Genomic DNA, 22,609 nt, shown 5'->3' on the forward strand with positions numbered 1-22,609 from the left:
TATTAAAACGAAGATGAAAGCAGGGGTAATGTTCACCTTCTGACCCCGTTTGTTAGAGAATCCATTATACTTCATCTTTGACAAAACACTGCAGTAGAAAAAATGACATATATATATATATATTATCAGGAATACCTTACATATTATGCTACCCTAGAACCTTAATCAAAACACTGACGTATAGAATTATGTGGTTGTAAGATGTATGTATAAATGAGGCTTCAAATGCCATTATTTATTGGCAGGCATGGATTGTCCGACCCTTTTAGTCTCCCATAGTAATGGATAATAAAAATGACTCCTGTACTTCCAGTGTCAGCAGCTTTGCAGCCACTTTTTGAAATGGAAGGGACCTAGCAGAGAGGAAGGGATTGGTGTAGGTTGATAAGTTAAGAGAGGGGGCAGTGAATAGAGCAGGGTTTGCAGAGGATCAGACTGGTTGGACATGACAAAGAGGCACACCTCCAATGGGTCATGACAATGGGGGGTGCTTTTAGAACTGTACAATGTGAGCGATCACCAGCAGGTAAGCCGCCTCTTTCTTCCCACTGCCACTTGCATGATTTGCTTCTGTGGAGAAATAATGTTGCTGGGTTGTATGGAGGACTCTGCATTCACTTATTTCCCCAAGTTTCTTTTCAAAACTGAGACCAACACCCAGGGCCGGACTGGGAACAGGAACCAGCCCTGGCAGATGCTTCACGACCATCATACGTATCAGGTAGAAGGGGCAAGTGGCTGATTTGTATATATTATCACCCCTAGGGTTTTATGTAGGCAACCAGCAGGAATTTTAGATCCAAGGGGACTAGGTCACACAATACTTTGCATGTTTGTCTTGTGATACATGAACTAAATTTAGCACTAGGGAAGCAAACATCAGAAGACACTGAAAATGTTTCCATTGGTCTCACAACCTCAAGCAGCCTAAGCAAACAATATAGTCATTGACTCAAAGATTATGAAAAACATTAGTAGCAAAATAAAGCTAAAGAAACGTATATCAGGAGTGAACCACCCAATTGTTGTGTTGGTATACAGACATTGCAGGAAGTGAAAGGATTGTTTGTATTGAAAGATTGCTCCACAGCTCTATGGACATCATGGAAATGCTATAATATGGATACTAGATGTATTTCAAGCATGTCTCTTACATTTGATGTATAAAGTACTATATTCTTAAATATAAAATACATTTTAACTGTTATAGTATAAGCTCATGAACATAATAAAAGGGCTATATCATGCAGCTATGATGAGCGACTTTCTGGGTAAGTACTGGTTAAGTAATCTGTTGTGGCTGAGCAGCTAGAGAGGGTAGAGGGCTTCATTTAACTACCCAAGCCCTCAAGGGTCTAACTGGGTTGCTCACTCTCTCTGAGCAGCTAGAGGCAGCAGGGCTAGAGTACATGTTTTACATTTAAGTATGATATAACATAATCCCAGTGGGAGGAGGTGGGGTAGGGGTCTCAGCATTCCTTGTTTTTTTTCTGTCTGGGAGATGGTTATTACACGAAAATTGATGTGCAGCGTGGGAGACTTTGCTGAAGGTTCTGAAAGGGTATGGGGAGAAGCCGAAGTAGGAAAATCATGTTCCTTGTGGGAACCAATTTGGTAAGCAATTCATAACAAATTTGTGACATTTACGCATATTTATGAATCTTCAGCGATTACTGCCATTCCAATAAGAGGGCCATGGAAAAGGCATAAATAAACGATTTTCAGTTGTACTTATGGCAAACTATGCATATTCCAGTGGATTGTCTGTGTGATGGAGGAAGTGCAAATGGCAAATATTTGTAACTCTTTTACTCTTCTTCTATGACCCAAGGACTGTGTCAATTCCTTTCCCCATAGTTACTCCAGCGGTTCACAGAAATGGCTTCCCAGACTGGGGAGACATTAAACATATTTGTGAATTATGCCAAGTTTATAGGGATGTGGATTCCAACACCTCTCTACTGAGAAAATGCCAAGGAATTCCGCCTATCCTTTTAATGTTTGGAGATTTACTTCTTCTGGCAATCCACAAAACTGTCAAATTATCAAGAGGAGGAAATGCAATTTTTTGACAGATATTTTTAAGGATCCAGCATCTGTAATCAGTTTCAGGACAATTCCACCTGTAGCTCAAGGTCAGCATAAACCTCTGCAAGTTTAAGGGATTCACTCCTAATACAATACATTAGATGCTCAACCAGAATTTATGGAGTGAGTGGGCAAGTCAGAATTAGAAATAGATGTTGAATGTAGCTCTCGTCTAGTGGGTTTTGACTATTAGTCAGGACAGGGAAATCATGTTCCATTGCAACTCTTTTAGCAATGTGAGTGAACTTTGAGTACAGATCCCTTTTGCATTTACTAATAACATCATGCAAAAATTAACAGAAGAATTTAAGCAGCCATGTTTGACAAATGTTTTCAGTAAAACTATAATTGAAATTAAAGTGTCAATAGAACACACTTCTGTCTCCATACAACAATAGAAACCCAAACTCACTCTCGAAAAGACCAAATTAGGATTATAAACTCATGTAACACAAGTATACCAAGACAACAGAATCAGGGAGCCAAACTGCTCCTAGGTATGCACTAATGTGATCCCATTGTCGCCAGTTTCCAAAGCTCTGCACTACACTGTTTCAGAAATACCAGAATCAAATACAAGCACCCTTGGATTGTCCTCAGGATCTGCTGGACCAAAATCTCCAAATACGCACAGAAATTGACCACAAAGTACACCCCAGCCTAGAAGTGTTCATCATCTCCACCCATCTGTTCCACAAATGACTTGCAGAAGACATAATCACAGAAGCTGATGCTTTGGTGCTCATTGCTTAAGCCAGCATCCTTGAGATCCAGAAAAAACCTTACCTAATTTTGGAAAGTCATAAAGACTGGGCTATTAGACATGCCTTCTAATAAAGCTCCTCAAAGACCAAGCGTCACGCTCAAAGCACTCAGTCACGATTTCCACATAACCGTTGGGACTCCAAACTCCCTTGCCTCTTGTTCCATCTATCCCAATGCTCTGGAATAACAGAAAAGTGGCACATAGTGGTATGCAAAGTTCTCTATAAATACATAAATAGATAAATCTGTCCAAGTGGTTAGTACAAAGCTTGTTTTTTATAACAGACTCAGTGTGTCTGTAGGAAATAGGAGCTCATATTTTGGTGGCAGGGCATGGATTGATGATGCCCTCTCCCATATAGTCAGTGCATTGGTTGGATGCTAAGAACTACAGTCTTGCATCATTAGCACATTGATTTAGGAAAGCAAACAACAGCTGCTCTCTTTACAAGACAGGCAGTAAATCAATGCTTCGTTCTCAACGGTTTCTCATCAAGAAGAGAATGGTTGAAGGGGTGCTGGCCCTTCCTAGAACTTGAAAAGAAGCAGCTATGCATAGAAGTGAAACACTACATCGGGTGAAGTGCTGTAGTAAAATTCTTCTCGGAATAGAAATAAAAACTCTGGGCCATATTCACAAAGCCATGTTTGCCCCTACAAAACATTTACAACCATAATGGCAGCATTTACGCCTGTCACAAATCCACCAAAGAATATGTAGGTGGTAAATGTATTTACCCGTGCACAAGCGTATTCCACAGCTGAATATAACTAAACAGGAATAAATCCACAAAAGGTGTAGCGAGTGAGCATAGCAAGGAACAGTTTGCTTTGTGATTTGGTGAATGCTCACAACTTAGGGAGCAGTTGTAAACTCCACTCAGACTCTCTCCCTGGAAAAAGAATGGGACAGCCATAAACTTTGTGTGTGTGCAGGGAAACACGCCAGTGGCGTAGATAGCCCTTTGGCCCCCCATGGCGGTCCCTGCGTTTGCCACCCTGCGGCACCCACATTTAGGGGGGGGGGGAGGTGCTGCCAAGATTCCACCAAATGCTGACCCACAATGACCGCAATGGAGAGCGGGGGGCGATTGCTGCCCCCGAGACCGCAGGTAAGGGCAGGAGGAGGCAGCCGCCCCTTGCTACCGCAATAAAACTGGCTTCACAATGGAAAAAATAACAAAATGTTCGAAAGGACAAAGCCACTGATTTGGCCCAATACCGATGTATACTGTGCTTACAATTCCACATTGTGGGAATGCGGCAGAATCCTACGCCTGCCCAGGGGAGGCGTAAGGAGGTGCAACACAGAGAAATACTTGTATTTCTTTTTGTTTTCTCCTCTTTCTATGCGTGCTACATTCTGCAGCGCACATAGACAGAGGAAAACCTCTCTCGTGATTGTTTTTGTGCAGGAAGGTGTCCCTTCCTGCACATTAACAATCATACCCGCAACGCTGGCATCCTTTGACCATGATGCCAGGGTGTCTGCGTTGGCCCATTGAAACCGATTGTGCACCAGTGCAGAGAAGTGCATAGGGATCTGTCATATTGTAAATTTGACGCATCTCTGTGCTTTGAAAGTAACGCAGCATGGCGCAGCCAAATGACTTTCTTGTAAATAAGGCCCAACATTTTTAGCATCACGCTGAAGAATGAATGCAGAGAGCACATTTGGATTGATGAAAAGCACGAGGAAGTGTTTAATCCTAGTGTGTATCAGATTGCATTTTTATTACAACAGGATAGCTGTTTCATAGTAAACTCATGTAGGAGAAAAAGGCAGAAGGCGCAGTGTGGTGCTCAGATTTTCATGTATTTCATTGAAAAGCTGGAGCTTGCTTCTAGATTTCTCTTGCTTAAATTCTGCTATACATGAACGGACACGTGCTCAACATTCACTTCAGCCATCGGCTGCAGTTAGACATATGGTAGGAAGCTGTCACTGTAAACCTATAGCAGCTGCGTGCCAAATTGTTTTCCGGGAATGTTCGGTGCAGCAAAGTTCAGACGGATCATCACATTTTGAAACTGCTGCCCGCAGTATTTCTGAGTCTCTTTAGGGCTGTATCCTTCCATCCCTTAATGCTTCATTCACGCGAGAGAGACTTGGAGATTACAAATCTTGGTCCCCTGTGTCACTTTTATGTAAATTCAATATGTCATTACTGAACCATGCCAAAAAGGGTGGATAGCTATCCAGCGTGTGCTTATGAATGCCTATGTTTGAATCCTAGTCTGCGTGTGTGCGCAAGTTCATGTGAGTCTGTGTGTTGGCATGCATGTATGTGCGCTTCTGTATTGTGCACATATGTGCCTGTGCAAGATCTTCTTTAGATCAGCTATGCAGTGCTAACTTGATATAAATGACTTGCTTTTTTCAGACTGTGGGGCATATTTAAAGAAAATTGTCAGAACGCAGTGCTATGCCAAATTTGGCAAGGCCGTGCCCCAACATTTTTAAAATGCAGGGATGAACCGTATTCACAAGAAAACAGTACACCCCTGTGTTTCCACTAGCATTGGTGCAAAAAACAAGCTGCCTAGCACCAACGCAGGCACCCTGCCGCCATGTTGCAAGGGTGCCTGTGCTGCCAGGTGATTGTTTATGTGAAGAAGGACACCTTCCTGAATATAAACAATCAATAATGGCGATTTGCTCTTTCTATGTGTGCTGTGGAATGCAGCACACTTTCTGCAACACACTTAGAAAGAGCAAAAAATTAGGAGAAATTATTTAATTTCTCCTTGTATCGCCACCCTGAGATTACTTACTCCCTGGCCTTCGTTTTTTGCTGTCCCAACCTTGTAAATCTGGGGCAGCATGAAAAAGCAATGGGTCGTGCGGTGGAATGCCCACTGCAACACCCAATGCACGCCCCTGTGCAGCAGTGGACTGCGGCGGAAAGGGGCACATTTATAAGGTAGCGTTAAGCCATGTTCAGTGGTTGAGTGCCGCCTTGTAAATATGGAGAATGCCGCTATGTCATTTTAGCATGCCAAAAAGTGATGCCCCATAGGCAGTTGTAAATATTTCTCAATATTTCCATTAGAATTTTGAGAAGATTTGTTTGTACCCAAAGCACAAATATACATTGTTCTTTGGGTACAGACCCATCGTCAGACCCATTCCCGCAAGCAGCTCCATCGCACCCCACCTGCGCAATGTCATCAATCTCTCCCTCCAGACCGCGACCTTCCCAGAGATCTGGAAACATGCAGAGATCAAAGCCCTATTAAAAAAACCTAAGGCAGACCCTAGAGATCTCAAAAACGTCCAGCCCATCTCTCTGCTCCTCTTCCCGGCCAAGGTCATAGAGAAAACCGTCAACAGACAGCTAACCCGATACCTTGAAGAAAACAGAATCCTGGACCCTTCGTAGTCAGGGTTCTGCAGCAACCACAGCACTGAGACTTCTCTCATCGCCGCCACCAATGACATCAGGACCCTGCTGGACAATGGTGAGACCACAGCACTCATCCTCCTAGACCTCTCTGCCGCCTTTGACACAGTCTGCCACCGCACACTACGTGCACGCCTCCACGCCGCAGGGATCAGAGACAAGGCTCTGGATTGGGCCTCCTCCTTCGTCTCCGGCAGAACCCAGAGCGTCCGCCTCCCCCAATTCCATTCCAAAGCCTCCGAGATCATCTGCGGCGTTCCCCAGGGATCCTCCCTCAGCCCTACGCTGTTCAACATTGACATGGCCCCGCTCGCACACGTAGCGTGACAGCATGATCTCAACATAATCTCCTATGCCTACGACACTCAGCTGATCCTCTCCCTCCCCAAGAACCCCATCACCGCCAAAGCCAACCTCCATGAAGGAATGAAGGCCGTCGCCGACTGGATGAAGACCAGCCGTCTGAAGCTGAACTCGGACAAGACGGAGGTCCTCATCCTCGGCTCAAACCCTTCAGCCTGGGACGACTCCTGGTGGGCGACGGCACCGGGGGCAGCCCTGACACCCACCAAACACTCACGCAACCTGGATATCATCCTCGACTCAATGCTCTCAATGACCATGCAAGTCAACGCCGTCTCCTCCTCCTCCTGCTTCAAAACCCTCCGCATGCTCCGCAAGATCTACAGATGGATCCCGACAGATACAAGAAAAACAGTCACCCAGGCCCTCGTCAGCAGCAGACTCGACTACGGAAACGCATATCTACGCGGGAGCCCCGACCAAGCTCATCATACGACTACAGCGCATCCAATACGCCTTTTCTGCACGACTGATCCTTGACGTACCACGCCACGGCTACATCACCCCCCAACTGAGAAACCTGTACTGGCTCCCCGTCAACAAGAGGATATCCTTCAAGTTCCTCACCCACGCACACAAGGCACTCCACAAGACCAGCCCAGCCTACCTCAACAGACAGCTCTCCTTCTACATCCCCAACCGCCAGCTACGCTCCGCCGACCTCTCACTCGCCACAGTCTCGCACATCCAAAGAACAACCACCGGTGGGAGATCCTTCTCCCACCTCGCCACCAAGACATGGAACACCCTCCCACTAAGCCTACGACAGACCCAAGACCTGCTGAACTTTAGGAGGATACTCAAGACCTGGCTGTTCGCTCAGTAGCGCCCCCCATTGCTTGAGACGCTCGCGGGTATGTAGTGGGCTTTACAAATGAATGATTGCTTGATTGATTGATTGAACAAGATGGTATATTATTGAGTGGCCCCTCAGAGGAACACTTTTTCAGAATCTCTCTATAGGTACACTGGACGTTTTGTTTGGTGACTAAAGTGGCATAATAGCCTGGCCGTCTGTTGTTATCTTAATTTGGATAAAGCCAATCTAGTATGGTGAAGGATTCCACTCTACATAAAAAGATCAATGAAGTCCCTTACCTGAAAAATGTCAACAATGGGTTTCCATGCAGGATCATCACTGGTCGTAGTAAATTACTGACCAAGAGCTTTAACAGCAATTGAAAAGACTGTGCTGGTTTGTGGCACAGCACACTCTTAACTGAGTGCACCCTTTACAGACCAGGACAGTGTGCCCAATTACCGATAAAAGGTGCTCTCCACAGCACAGAGGCCAACTCTGATGTTTCACACCTGTGAGGGGTACAGCGCATTAGTGAAAGATGGTGCCACAGTTTGAAACTAGGGGATTCCTTGGTGGCCCTATGGACCCTCTCAAGTCACCTGGGGCGTGCTAACAGTGTGAAGTGTAAGGTCAATGGCATTCCCTCTTTTGCACTGAGCTAGGCAACCATTCATACGCTGCAACATCCTCTTAGTATACACTGGTGGGTAGCTGTTCCTAAGGTCTCAGGAAAGTGGCAACCAAACTATGGTTGGTGGAGAGGAATAATAAAAAGTGGTCAGTCTCCAAGAGGGTTGAGTTATAAACACCCTCTTAGTGTCATTTTATTTTGATCCATATTACAGAAGGGGCCGCACAAACTTCTGTGGTTCTTTATGTAATACTGGAGAGACCCGTGGGCACAAAAATGTGCCCAAACATATGCTGCTTCCCTAGGGCTCTTTGAGTGCTACGGCCCCAAATGCTCCCATTAAATGCAGCTTTGAGCAAACACTGATGCAGCCATCATTTCCTATTCAGATAGTCATGTAAATGTGTCTTTGAGTGCATACTGTAGGCTTCCCTACATAAATCATGGTATCTGAGTAAAGTGCACTTATTGCCGTTTGGGTTTCCAGGGACCGTGTTTTGCTGTTACAGAACGGCTGTAATATTCCTGGCCTAAACTGAACATTCCTAATATAGTGTCACTGGCAGCCATGCTTTGGAAGTATTCAGGGTTACTATGTTTTTACAGGCTTATGATGCTTGCAGTCTTCCTGTTCTGCTATTGATTAATTAGCAATGGTATGTATAGGTCATTTTGGAGAATAGAATTCTTATTGCTAATACTTTGCCTCCCACAAGTACAAATTCTCTATATTTATTCTGAAGAAGATCTTTCATTCAAGCCCTGTCTATTCACATTTTTTCGCTCAGTCAGATTAGGGGACTTTTTGTCATTATTTGATTTTACATATGCACTTTACTATATGTATGAGCTATGGTAGGTAATGAATAACATGTATGTTATGATTAGAGCTGATTTAACCCAGTGATTGGGAAAAAAGGAATAGTTAGATGGCACTATTCTGTATTTGTACTATGCACTTTATTATAATTTTACGGATTTATTATGAATATTCTTCAATTTCAAAGGAACTTCTTACATCATCTTTATCAACTTTGTTATATCTGGAAGGTACAGCTGTAATGAATATACTTAATTGATAGTCTATTTATGCATCTTTCGGAAACCTTATCAATGAATTTTGGGTGTTTAAACATCTTGCATTCATCAATGAGGTTTAAAATGGCTGAAGGTTATTTGTTGTTGCTTTATATAACTTTCAATTTATGTACACCCCCCTTTTTTAGATTTCTAATCGTGAATTTATGAGTAATCTATGTCGTTCAAAACTTGGTTAAATAAAAAAAAATGGTTTCGCTCAGCCCAATGCAGTGTAAAGCGGTACAAAAGGGGGTGGTGATGGACAGAGCATCTGAACCAAACACTACACCCAGTCAAAAGATCTGGGTTTAATTCATCACTGTTCTTTAGCCCACTTTGCCACCCCAGTTCAGACATGGCCATATGCAAATCAGTCTGACCCTGTGCCTCATGGGAACAGTCCAGCCCGAACTGCCAAGCCATGCCTTCCCTGGACCGGAAACAAGCTTCCTAGGACCGGTTTCTGGCATTTCAGCAGTCTTTAGCCCGGCTTGCCTGAATCCAGTGGCAAAGTGAGCAAGGGACTCACGTCTGAGCATACCCTACCAACGTATAGCGAACAAAGCGGTACAAAAGGAGGTGGTGATGGACGGAGTGTAAAGGCCTGTGTTTTCACCTGTCGCTCAAGAGAAACATCAAGCCAATGGAGAACATTATGGAGAACAGGAGCCACATTTCTAAGCCTATGAACTTCAATACAAATGTGAGTGCTGTACTCACAGCAAAGAGCCATGGAGAGGATTGTGGGGGCAATGGGAATTTCTGTTACAACTACAGGAAGCAACACCATTCTGTTTATACATTTGTAATTTTTACATTTTTTATTTTCTCATATTACCCAGATTGACCGCTCCAAAAATGAATGCAATAATAGCTTACCATTTTCCAACATTTGGTTAGGATATAATACTAATTTGAGGTTGCAGTCAGGTGCTCCTCGATTTCTCAGCAACACATTAGCGCCCACTACCTGGATTTAACCCTGCTGGGATTTCTGGCAGATTCAACCAGGCCCAACACTGGTTGAATGGTTGAGATTTGCCAAAAGAGCTGCATGATTTTTGGCCCACTTAAATGAATACACTGGTAATTCTAATGAATCCTCTTGGACTGAAAAGGCATCTTTGTGTATGAGGATGAGGACACCCACAGAGGGGACAGACTTTGCTTGAGTTGTCCATCATCCACATGTAAGTGCCAGTGTCATTTGAGGGAATTTCAAAAGCAATGTCCCCAGTGCAGTGCCAGCACTGTACATCAGATGTCAGTTCGTGCATTACTAAATAGCAGCACTTAATGCGAGCCAGTGGTTGCAAGTGCAGCCTCCTGGCAGCCATTTTGGAGACTGACACTTAATTTTTCCAAACAGACTTCGATCTACAGCAAGAAAGAGAAAAACACAAAGAGGCAATAGAAGGATGAAGAGAAAGTCAGCAAAACAGAAGGAAAGAGAGAAAGTAAGTGTGAAAAAGAAACTGCAAGAGTGAACTAAAGAGACAGGAAGAGTCTAGGCATGGATTAAAGAGTCATGAGGTGGAATCCAGACTACGGAGTATTTAGCACCCCAACCTTCGATAGCGACAGCCACTGGCTTGTATGCAAAACTTTGGGCCCACAAATATTCTTTCACAAATTAATTACTGCTCATCAGTGACACTTCTGACGTCAAAGTATACTTCAAAATGCTTGGTCCAGCACACCCATCTCAGACTCAGACTATGAGATTCATTCATGTCAAATGACTATGGAATGCCCAGCACCAAACATCCATTTTCATTTGACTTTTCAGAGCGAGGTGTACACCCTTGCAGAGAAACCTTACTCAAGATAGTAAAGATTTTCCTCAAGATTGCTCAAGTATTTGGAGATTTCACACTCCCATCCTCCAGCTTCTACTCTGTGCTCAGACGAATGAGCGTAGCACCACCAGTGTCGTTGATGCATCAAAGATGGATCATGTGATGATATTGCAGGCTTCCAAAGAAATACATTTGTTTCTTAAATTATGCCACAAAGAGCTCAAGAAGCTCTAACAACTTAATGACTATCAAAGAGATGCATTATTTTTTTTAATTTATTTTATAATGTTTTATATAGCGCAAACCAGATCCCGAGGGATATCAGAGCGCTTTACAGAAGGATGAAAGGGAGAGTACTATGATTTCGGGGGCACTAAATAAAAAATAGCCCCTTCTCAAGCATGTTCAAACATTCGTAATGTTTAAAAATCTACTGTAATGGGATAATGGTTACCAGAAAAAGACCCCAGCAGAATTATTTTTAAATGTGGGAGTGCCATTGATGCATGCCTCCCTCAGTGGGATAGATCTAAAAAAATGTGATATTTCATTGTTAGCGCCATCGTCCAGAATAAACATTTGAAACTTATATTACCCCTGAAGATTTTCTTCATAGCCAAGAGTCACGACCAATCAGTTTTCAGAAGGATCTCTCTAGAAAGCAAGATTAGTTCTTGATAGGTGGGAACAGACTTACTCTGGCTACGAGTACTCAAGAACATCTAAACATATAGATGAAGCACTACAATTGGGTGGCCCTTGAACACACACTATTTTCAGGTTTGACCGTAAACAAAGCACCATTATGGCAATAGTTATGATGCTTTTATCCCTGCAATTAGCCCGGCATTTCAAAAACAATGATCCTTTGCCATGCAATACAGAATGCGGAAAAAAGAAATGGAATAAATCATCTACTAATGTCAAGAGTAGATGATACCAGCAATCCTAGGCTATATCGAAACCTAGCCATGTACAGCAGACCCACACCTCCAGAGAATGCCAGTTGGCATGCACAAATATGCCCACACACAGATCTTCAGAGAGAATCTTCTGCATCTCCCTGATACACTTCATCCTCCTGGGACCACAGAGAGCTCCCACTGGCAGAGTAAGAGCTGCTTGCCCTCCCCAAAGAGCACACACCAAAATACATGGACCTATCCCTGCTCCTCCTCCAGAACCCCACTAAAACACTAAGAAGACCGATACAACTACTACATAGGCATTTTCCACCTACCACTGCATCCACCACCACGCAGAATGCATGCACGCCCATGACCAACCGCGGCCTGAGCAGGTAATAGTGGAGGGGGGTTGGGGCCGGGTTGTGGGGGGGAATCACCAGGCGACCACGAGGGAAAATGAAATAAATAATTAATTTCCCCTCATTGTCGTTGGTCGGAATACCCTGCATTGGCCCCACAGACCCACCGCTCTTACCTGCATGGGCCGCGGCTGACCATTACACACTACTCTCTAACCTCTGTGTTCACTGCTTCCAGCTGTAGGATGCCCCAGCCTTGGTGTGAGTGCCTGCAGTGAGTTACAACAGTGACTCCACCTGTAGAGCATTGCTTCTTAGAACTGTGTGGGGTCAAAATATTTATGTTTGAAGAGGAACAGGTTTCTATAAATCTTAAAGTACCTTTTTGAGACAAAGATGTCCTTATATATAAATAAGCCAATCAGCTTGGTCAACTTATTAATAATCCCTTCAGAGCAACTTCCCATAAGCCAACAACTGGTAGGATGGTCTGTCACTGATTACAGACAACTTGGGGCAGTCCTAGAGGTGTAGTGCGATAAAAGATACTACCATTTTGACCAGAGATGTCAGGAGTCTGTGTTAACACCACAACGAGTCAGTGAAAGGCGGGGTGGTGACAGTGGTGCCATTTCCACCCGCACACACACACACTTCTGGAACCAAGACAAAGTTGCCCCTGTTCAGTGGTAGCATGGCCCTTAGGGAGCGGCCCTTACTGCGATCCTAAAACATAGATAAAAGCCTATGGCCCAGATGCATCAAGCAAAAAACAGGTCGCAAACGGGCAGATTCTCAGAATCAAGATGTACCCATATGCAGATTTCAGGGGTGCAACAGGGTGTCCTTTGGACACCCGTGCACCCTTGAAATTGCATTCTCAATTTGGGATTCGCTAATTGCTAATCGCAAATTGAGAATGTCTTCCCATTCATTCCTATGGGCCTCTAGGCCCATAGGAATGAATGGGGATGTATTCCTTAATTGCGATTCGCAATTTGCGAGTCGCAATTAAGGAATTTTAAGAAATCGCTATTTTTAAAGGGAATTCTTGATGCATGGCATTTTGCAATTCCTTATTAGCGAATCCTTATTTTTCGCTAATAAGGAATCGCAAAATGGATGCTTGATGCATCTGGGGGTGTGTTCCTACCCTGGTGACTTCAGGAAAGAAGGAGCCATTCATCACAGAATAAATGATGTCTTGATTATGGGGTTTTGCATTTTGACAGTACCCGCATTTTCAGAGATGTGTCCTTGCTCTAGGTCAGAAAAACATTCACTCACACACAGGTGGACTATTTGTAGTTTCCTCTCGCATGATGTCTGACTCATTTCCACTGGTAAAGCCCTTGCACCACTGCAAGGCCAGTATGTTTTTTAACCGGAATTTTTAGCCCCACATATAGTGAGTTTACAGGATACATCTGAGAGTGGCTGCCTGTATGTTTTGTTTCTTTTGCATTTCGAGCCTAATATTGATGTGTGCATTGATATATTTTAGGAAGCAAATGTTTACGAGGAAATGCAACCGGATTTTGCTAAGTGGAATACTTGCAGGAAAATTAACTGTCAAGCATAAAGAGCCATGGTTAGGGCCAAAAGCGTAATTTCCCATATAATTGTGCTTGACGTCTGCATTTTTTTAAATTACATAGGTCACGGGTGTAACTACTTTGGTTTCACCCTGAATCATCAATTCCAACAAGTGTAACTGGATACATCATTTAAGAGAGTGCTTTAAGCATTTGTTACTCAATTCTCAGTCTCTTAGAGACATGTACCAGCAAAAATGCTTTGGACAGTAAAAACTGCTATGCATTCCTGATTGATGTGATCACATCATACCATGTAATCAGTGACAATGTGTCCACATAAAAGGTGGCTATTTTGTGGGCAATTGATGGTCCTTAGTGGATTTATTATAGTTATTTACAGTGCAGGCTTATTAATGCTTGCTAACAATTTGCATCACTAATGCTTTTTTTACTGTGTGGGGCTACTAATGGTCATTAATATGTGTGGCAAACAATCTAAGGTCAATACACCTCATGACTGTGTAGGAGCATCATGCTTATTCTTGTCGAATGCTATTAATGTTTAATCACCTGCTTGTGGCTGGGCCCTGTGACCAACCCCTGTGAATGCCCAAACCCCAGCATTGCAAGGCTGTAGCCAACCTTGTGGGAGGCCAACCATCCTTTTTCGGCTTTGGTTGTGTGCCGAATAGAGTTGACTGCAGGCCCAGCTGGTGGCCAACACCCTGCTGCTGGTCAACCCCACTCAGTCAGGCAACAACCCCATGGACAACCCAAAAATATTTAAATGTTTCTTTTTTTTTCTTTGCGGTACCATGGTACTATCACACAAATGGCAATTCAATGTACTCTGGGACAGTCCAAACATAGCATTTTAATGCTTGCATAGTCCTGAAGTACCCTGAGTACTCTTGCGGGATCACGCAGGAGGGCCACACTGGGTCCCACGGGAGTCCCCTTGGACCTCACAGGAGGCCTCCATGGGTCCAGAAGGAGTACCTTGAGTCCCATGCCTTAAATATAATTTTTATTTTAGCCAAAAGATCCGTGAGGTCAGGGCACCCCTGACCTGCCTCCTTGGATGGAACGGCCTCCCCCTCCACCAGCAAATAGCCCCCACCCTACAGGAATTCAGGAAGGGCCTAAAAACCTGTCTCTTCGAGTAAAATATCTGAACAGCAGCACCAGCCCCCACCTCTCAGTACCTGGATACCCTGAAGGGGGATAAGCAGTGCTTTACAAATCCTGTTTGATTGATTGATTGATTGCTTGATTTTTCAGAAACTCAGGTCCCCGGGACCGAGTCCCAAACATTCCTGTTGATGTTTGGGCCAGCCAATCAGATTGCCTGGTCTCGCAGGACCTGAATGATATGGTTGACGTGTAAAAAGCGCTATTGGCCAATCAGAGTGGGTTTTTATTAAAATCTGCAGTACTGCCTGAGTACCGCAGTAACGGCCATCTAGATATCACTATATTTTGCCTTTTAATTTCTCAAAAAAGCCTTGACAGATACATTCCAAATATAAAAAGGCATGTTTTCTGAGTGAAGTTCTAGCTTTCTACCAAATCTAGTGTTCTGTTTAACTGTTTTTTCTGTATTATTTTCTAATTGCATGGGAAAAACCCATTTTGACATTTGATACCCCCTCTTCTTGGCCTCTGCTTGACAGATCACTCCAAAACTTTCCAGGATAGAACCGACGTGGATGAACCTTTTTGGGGGGGAATGTGTCATGAAGATTCAAACTGCATCAAAGTTAATAGCAAAACAAAAAATACTCCTCCCATGGTAACGCTGACCTAACTATAACCAATTCTGACTTAACTGTAATTACACAGTGGTGAATGCCACTGTGTTATGTCGATATAGATGTGAAATTAAGCATACTAAAGCTGTGCTTATCTGTATATACTTACCATGTCTACATTTTGGTAGTGAGTAATACTGCTACAATCTTTTGTGCAATGATATTGAAAGCTTAATGTTCCAATACCACAACCAATGGACCTAAATGGGGAGAAATCTAAGTGATCATTAGGAAAAGAAATTGGCATTCTCAAGGTGCCTTTTGAATAATACCAGTCATCCCGAGGGAGGTGGGTTTCCACATAATTTTATTATGTACCATAAAATTATTTTGTTAAGGACAGATGTAATGGTGGCTCATTGTTGGAATCTGTGTGATGCAAAGTGGAGACATGGATCTGTACCTTTGTCTCTGGAGATAGACAGCGGCTCAACCCTAATGCTTAGGCCTTCTAAATTGAAAATAAAATCTTAAACTGACAAGATTTCTCCTGTCACTGGAGAGATGTCTCCCATTCTCCATTTAGCCTTCAGATTATAAGGATACAAATATTGATAAGTCATCAGACATTACATTTGTCAGATGTTCAGCTAAGACAGTAGTGTGGATTGCTGTGCTCAATTTGTAAAAGGGTCAGTGCCAGAGCTCTTTTCAGGAGGCCACTTCATCATTCCCCACCCATTACCCCTGCCTGCGCTTCCAATGACAGTACTAACACAACTACTAACCACCACACTCATACAAGTGTGATAATTCAGACTATTCCAGTCACCCAAAGGTATAAGAATGGTGTGGGCGACATGTAGTGTTCATTTTTAAAGTATATTGAATGATTAAACAACTGTTGCTGTGATCAACTTAAAGCTGGGCAACAGCGGCACCAAGTGGCAGACTGTCATAAGAGCAAATGTTGAGAATTTAGGGCCCTATTACGAGTTTAGCGTTTCGACTGTTGCTGCGACGGTAGGAAGAATGCCGCAAGCGGTCAGTTTCCTGATCACCATTTTACAACAACACTGCCAGGCTGGTGGGGTTTTGTCAGCGGTGCAACAGCATGCTTCGGCTCAAAGAAAGTCGCTTGCATTTTGCTGCACTGTGTGCCATGCACCATGTCATGCACACACAACAGTGCAAGCAGAGGGCGGCACAACACGTGCACCCATGAAGAGTCCCCCCTATGCAATTTACCCTGGTGCCCTGTTTGGGGTCCCTTCCCTGCCTTTCAGCTGACCTTCTCATGGCGGGTGCCCGCCATAAAATGGTCAGTGGAAAGGCAGGTCATACTTGCCACAGCAATGCTGGCATCGGCACTGCCTCCATAAACCGTTGTTTTCCGGACCACCACTGCTGCAGTATCCCAGGAGTCTTGTGGCAGTCTGACTGCCCCACCTGTAATTGGGCATTTGGACCACCGAGGTTGTGGCAGTCAGACCACCGCAGGTACAGCGTTCTTGAAACCACTGTACTTGTAATCAGGCCCTAAGTGCTGGTGCCGAGCACCTGAAACTACTGGTTCAAATTAAACACTGCTGGATTGCACTAATGACTATTTACCCCCAGAATATTGTGATACAAGACAAGGATATTTGCGACATTATATTGAGGGGAAAAATATCAAAAGGAACAATATAGATTTACTATCACTACCACCACACCTATGCGTGGACACATTTCCAGAGAATTTTTTATTTAATTAGGTTACTCTCATCATTAGTCAGTAAGCACAATCGTATGTTGCTGAACATGTCAGCTTCAACCGCGCAAGAAGTAGCATGATTAACTTATGTTGTGCACAGAAAATAGATCACTGACTAGTGAGAAGTAATAGTGTATTCTGCAGTAAGATTTCAGACCCGATAATCCTGGGCTCTTAAAACATTTGAAATTTTAAATTGCGCTATTTAATCCTGACTTACCACTCTCGGTGAAACAACACAACTTATAAGGAGGACAATATTGCTCTAAACCTCTGTATGTGATCCATACACAAGATTGTTAGTGTGATATACTGCGTATTTCTTTCTTTCATTATTGCCTAAAACAAAGGCTGTATCTCATTGATTATTAGAATAGTTTCCCCTGAATATATAGTGCTCTTTTTCTAAATATAATAATGTGAATAATAAAGGAGGTTCATCACTTCACTTTCTGAGCTGAATATTTTCTCTTCCCTGTATTTTCTTCTATTTCTTTCTGGCCTTACTCCAAATATTTGTCATAAATCTCCATATTTTCTTCCCTTTGTGTCATATGCAACCCGCTCAATGACATGCGACAGTACATGAATATTTCATCACATCATAGGCTGACACAACGAGATGAGACGGAATTTGATGGAATCCAGCCAGGAGAAATCGGAAATGTGACACACTCTATTTACAGCAAACGTCCATGTTAGGCACAAGCCGACCTACCGGATAAAGAGTGCTCTGAAGCACAGCCTACAAAAAGGTATGGAGGATAAATGCCTCTCAACTGAATGTCAGAGGAAACAGAAGAATCAAAATATGCTGAATTGAAGGCAAAGAATGTTTACAATATTTAGATCAAAGATACACTTACTTGTCATCTCAATTTTATCTAGAATCCCGCCTGTCACAATAAAAAGCATATCAAGGCATTAACATTCAAAAGAGGGCAACATATTCCTCCATATAGTCCGCTAAACTGTATTAAACAGCAAACTATTTTGTAATTCTTTCATTAGCACCCAGGAATAGGAAAAATTTGTTTTTGCAAATATCCTGTTAGTCATTAAAGCAATTAAGGAACAATTAAATTCCTTAGTGCCCTACAGTAACTACAGGAATATTATGTTTCTCATATGATAAAGGTTCAAGCTTTAAGCTTTAATAAGCTCTTTATCCCATTTCTACTCAAGGTTAAAACTTGTTGAGAATTTACTGAAGATCCTACCTTGAAAAAGGCAGTAGACAGATAAGTTTGCACATTTTGTGAAATCTTTCAGATCTTTCACACTTACCCTTGTTAACAGTTATGTTAATTTGACTTGGTACAGCGCACAAATCACCCTAGGGCATCTCGGCGCTGTTACAGAGCAAAATTAAGAGTCGATGAGGTTAAATAAGTGAGCTTTGAGTTGTTTCCTAAATTTACAGTAATTTAGACATGAACGAACATGAAGATCAAGCTTGTTCCAGTACACGGGGCAAGATAGGAAAAAGCATTTCCACCGCTACATGTTAAACAAATGCGGGGGACCCACAACAGGGCTTTTAAGCCAGATCTTAGATGACGGCAGGGAGCATACACTTTTATTCTTTTCCGAAGATAATGTGGGCCTTTGCCCTTTTAGGCATTATATGTGAGACAGCAGATTTTAAAATAAGAGCGTTTCTTCACGGGCAACCAGTGTAGTTCTTTCAGCAAAGGCGCAGAGGAAGTGCCTGAAGGGCAGTTAAGCACAAGTCTGGCTGCCGTTTATTGAACAACCTGAAGTTTTGAGATCAGCATTTCACTTAAGTTTTTGACAGTCTTTGTAGTTAGGCTTCATTATCATTGGAGCACCACATGAAGCCGGGTCATAAGTCTTAAGACATAAAAGGCACTATTTTCCAAGAAAGTGAAATCCTCCCACCCTGTCAATATGTGCTCCCTGTTTCAGAATTGGTGACCTTGGCAATCTCTGTGTGTCCAGGGAAGTACAAGTAGAACCAACAATGAGAAGAATTTGTTATAAACTTCCCTCTCCAAATCTGCTTAGAATTGCATTCTTCAGCTTAGACCAGCATTTATCCATGAGACAATGGTTATCATTGTAAAAAACGAATGCCAAATCTTCTGGGAAATGGACTCCTGATTTGTGTTGCTTTGTGGTTCGGCAGATATTTAAAAAGAATGTGATACGCTGTTATTTGATGCTCTACCATTTGTTACTTACGCAAAGTATTCTGTGCAAAAAATTAAGCACACCTAGTGCACACCCATGCATATATTCTTGCCATGCTACCACTATTTTGTCATCAACTCTTTTAATTCAAAATAGCAAGGCGTCCCAGTAGGTCAATGTACCTCTCCTGCAAATTTACTGCCTCATGGTCTGTTTCAATACCAAATTTGCCAAAATTGTACTTATTTGAAAAGCAACCATTTTGTATAACTAATATGAATTAATTGATGCATCATTAACATATTTTTGTTCAAATTTAAGAGACTTTGCGTCCATTGAATTTGCAGTGTGACAGAACACCTATTAGAGGAACAATAGAAAGAGACATTTTAGGAATGGAATATAGCTTTATTAGCTTTATCATGAGCATAGAAAAATAATTCTTACAGGAATCCTAATAGGAGCCCTAGACTTCTTTCAAAGGGGGAGGTTGTCTCAATGGAATTTCTTTTTAAACACTGGGCCTGAGGTATAAACCCATTTTGTGATTACAAATGTTGTGGTTCTCAAAATTGCAGAGTCATAATAGGACTATTTGGATTCTTTAAAAGATTCTCTTTAAACCTTTAAATACGCTTGGACCTTTATCAATACTCTCTGGATCATTCAGAATGAGGAAAAAGCATAACCATCTTCTCTTCCCCAATACTGGAGAAAGGCATCTACTGCTATTGCCGCAGGATCCGGTCTCCAACAGAAGCATCTGGGTACTTAGTAAATTAGTCTGCTCGCAAGCAAATCCACTTGAATTGGTCCTCATAGCCCCTGAATCAAATTGAATATTACTGGATGCAACTTCCATTTGCTGAAATCCCTGAGGTAGCTGGAATTCCAATCCGGTCTCACATTCTCAAGCCCTGAAATATATTCCACTCTTAAATGGATTTTGTGTTCCCCAAAAAAATACCATATCTGTTTTTGCAAGTCTGTCAATTTTTTTGATTTCGGACCACCCAATCGATTTATGCATGAAATGGCTGTAAAACTGAGTAAGCAAATCGAAGTTACACTGTTCACCAATAAATTCTTAAAACTCATCAATGCGTTCAAACCAGCTAACATATTTAAACAGTTTATGCATAGCAACTGTTCTTGCTTGAACCTTTTGCCCGTACTTCTAACGTGTCCAATTATGCTCCTCAAATACAAATTCTGGCATCTGTTGTAGCACAAACATGGTAAAATGTTATTATAACCTTACTACCCTTACTACTCAAATTGTACTGTGTCATTTACGATAAGACAATCTGCAGCGTTTCCATTCACCACCGAGGCAATGATCTTCTGATTAATCTTTCTCCGCAGATAGGAGGGGTGGAAATTAGGTTGGCCAAAACACCACATTAGCTGTCCAATGAGGACCATTAATTGACAGCTAGCACACAGATTTGAGACCAGATTTAGGTACACCACTCTTAAGACCATACTGTAGAAATAAAGAATAGCAACAGGAAGACAAAACCTCCTGAAGAAGTTAAGTCGGACTAGAATTATGCAGACTAAAAACTCTGCAACAACACAGAACAAAAGAAATAATATTTGATGGTCTGACTGAGCTCGCTGATTCTTCCTACAATGCACTTAAGTCATCAGTAACATATCAGAGTTTAAATGGAAGAACCAACAAAACTCAATAATAGACTCAGACAGATATTAGATTAATTTGGTAATTGTATAAAAGATTCAAAATTCATTGGAGTAAAAAATATTTTGAAGATTTAAGTTAGGAATCACAGCTTGCATTAAAGTGCCACATATTTAAACAAGGTTTTATTGGGTTGTTATTATAAAAATCAGTTTATAGAGTTTCACTACCATTAAAGGCAAAAGGATAGTTTGTCAACAGCTCAAATCCTAAAGAAGAAGGGGAAAGGATTCAGATTTAAAGTCCATTAAGAGTGCAACCATTAGCATAGACAAGAGCAATGAAAATATATATTGTAATAGTTTAGGCAAAGAAGGTTTCAGTCCATCTGCTACAGACTGTAGCCTCAGCAAAGCCATCCAAAAGTAAAAGGATATTTCTTCGAAATCATCAAAAAATTAATCAGCATAGCGTTCAGGTCTCAAAGCAGGAAAAATACAAATAGTATTGTCCCTCCTTTGGCGTTTCGTCTTTTATAAAGTCTCTAACAACGTCCCAGCGATGTAGTATCACACCACCATCGAAAGACTCATATGCTCAGATTCACATAAGGTCAACTCGGACACTTCCAATAGGATGATGATTTCCCATGCTGGTCATGAGAAACAAAAGATTTGAAAATCCACATAGGTGAAAAGAAATACAAAGGATAAGTCTATAGTAGGAGCTGAAATCCTGTCCCACAGGAATAATTCACTGAGAATGTTAAAGAAACATTTAGTAACATCGAAAGTTATACATGTACTGAACAAAAACATTTCACTAGTTGTAAAGGACCATTCTATTAGGTTAGGAGAAAGGTCAGCATTGGGGAAAAAGCATTTGAAAGAGCCTTTAAATTGGCATTACATATTTTAAATTAAATAACCTCTAAATAATATCAAATAAAATGAAATAAAAGCAATTTCAATTCACACTACAAAATTCATTTTTCACTTTTCATAACTATAGAATCTCTAATAATATTATGAGAAATTTCAAGATCGTACCTAGTTCCTACACATTTTTGCATCAACTTTTCTAAATGATGCATTCTAATAGAAGGCATTAGAAACACTAGGCCACTTTGTTCATAAACAACATGTTCATAAGTAATTCTCATTAGTGCTATACATTTATGTGCATTTGTATTTTGTTGTATATATGTTTTTTTATCTTATATTTTAAAGTACGCTTTTATGGTGCTTCTACTACTCTTTTCTTGGCTTTTTAGGTCTTTAATCAGTAATTGGGTTGTGTATTATGATTTTTGAAATCTTGCATCATCGCATCCAACTACAACATAATCTCTGGAATATTTTCCAAAAATTGTTTTGACATTCCAAATCTGTAACTTGTCTTACTACCATTGTAGATACTCCCAAGCATCCACTAATAATGAAAGTAAGTCTGTATACCACAAACATTTCCTCATTCCCAAAGCCTTGAGTCTCTGAAGAGCTCTGTAATGCAATGGACCTGTGGAAATGGCTTGAATGGATGATGATAGAAGTCTAAGAACTCTAG

At 42.0% G+C, this 22,609-nt stretch overlaps 1 protein-coding gene across 1 annotated transcript in view; it reads right to left on the bottom strand.

Moving 5' to 3' along the window:
• GRID2 (glutamate ionotropic receptor delta type subunit 2) overlaps positions 1 to 22,609 on the bottom strand; it is a 2,545,914-nt gene that overhangs the window by 483,796 nt on the left and 2,039,509 nt on the right. The gene's annotated exons all lie outside the window — the stretch shown is intronic.

Source organism: Lissotriton helveticus, chromosome 2_1 (genome assembly GCF_964261635.1).
Source record: "Lissotriton helveticus chromosome 2_1, aLisHel1.1, whole genome shotgun sequence".
Taxonomy (NCBI): Eukaryota; Metazoa; Chordata; class Amphibia; order Caudata; family Salamandridae; genus Lissotriton; species Lissotriton helveticus.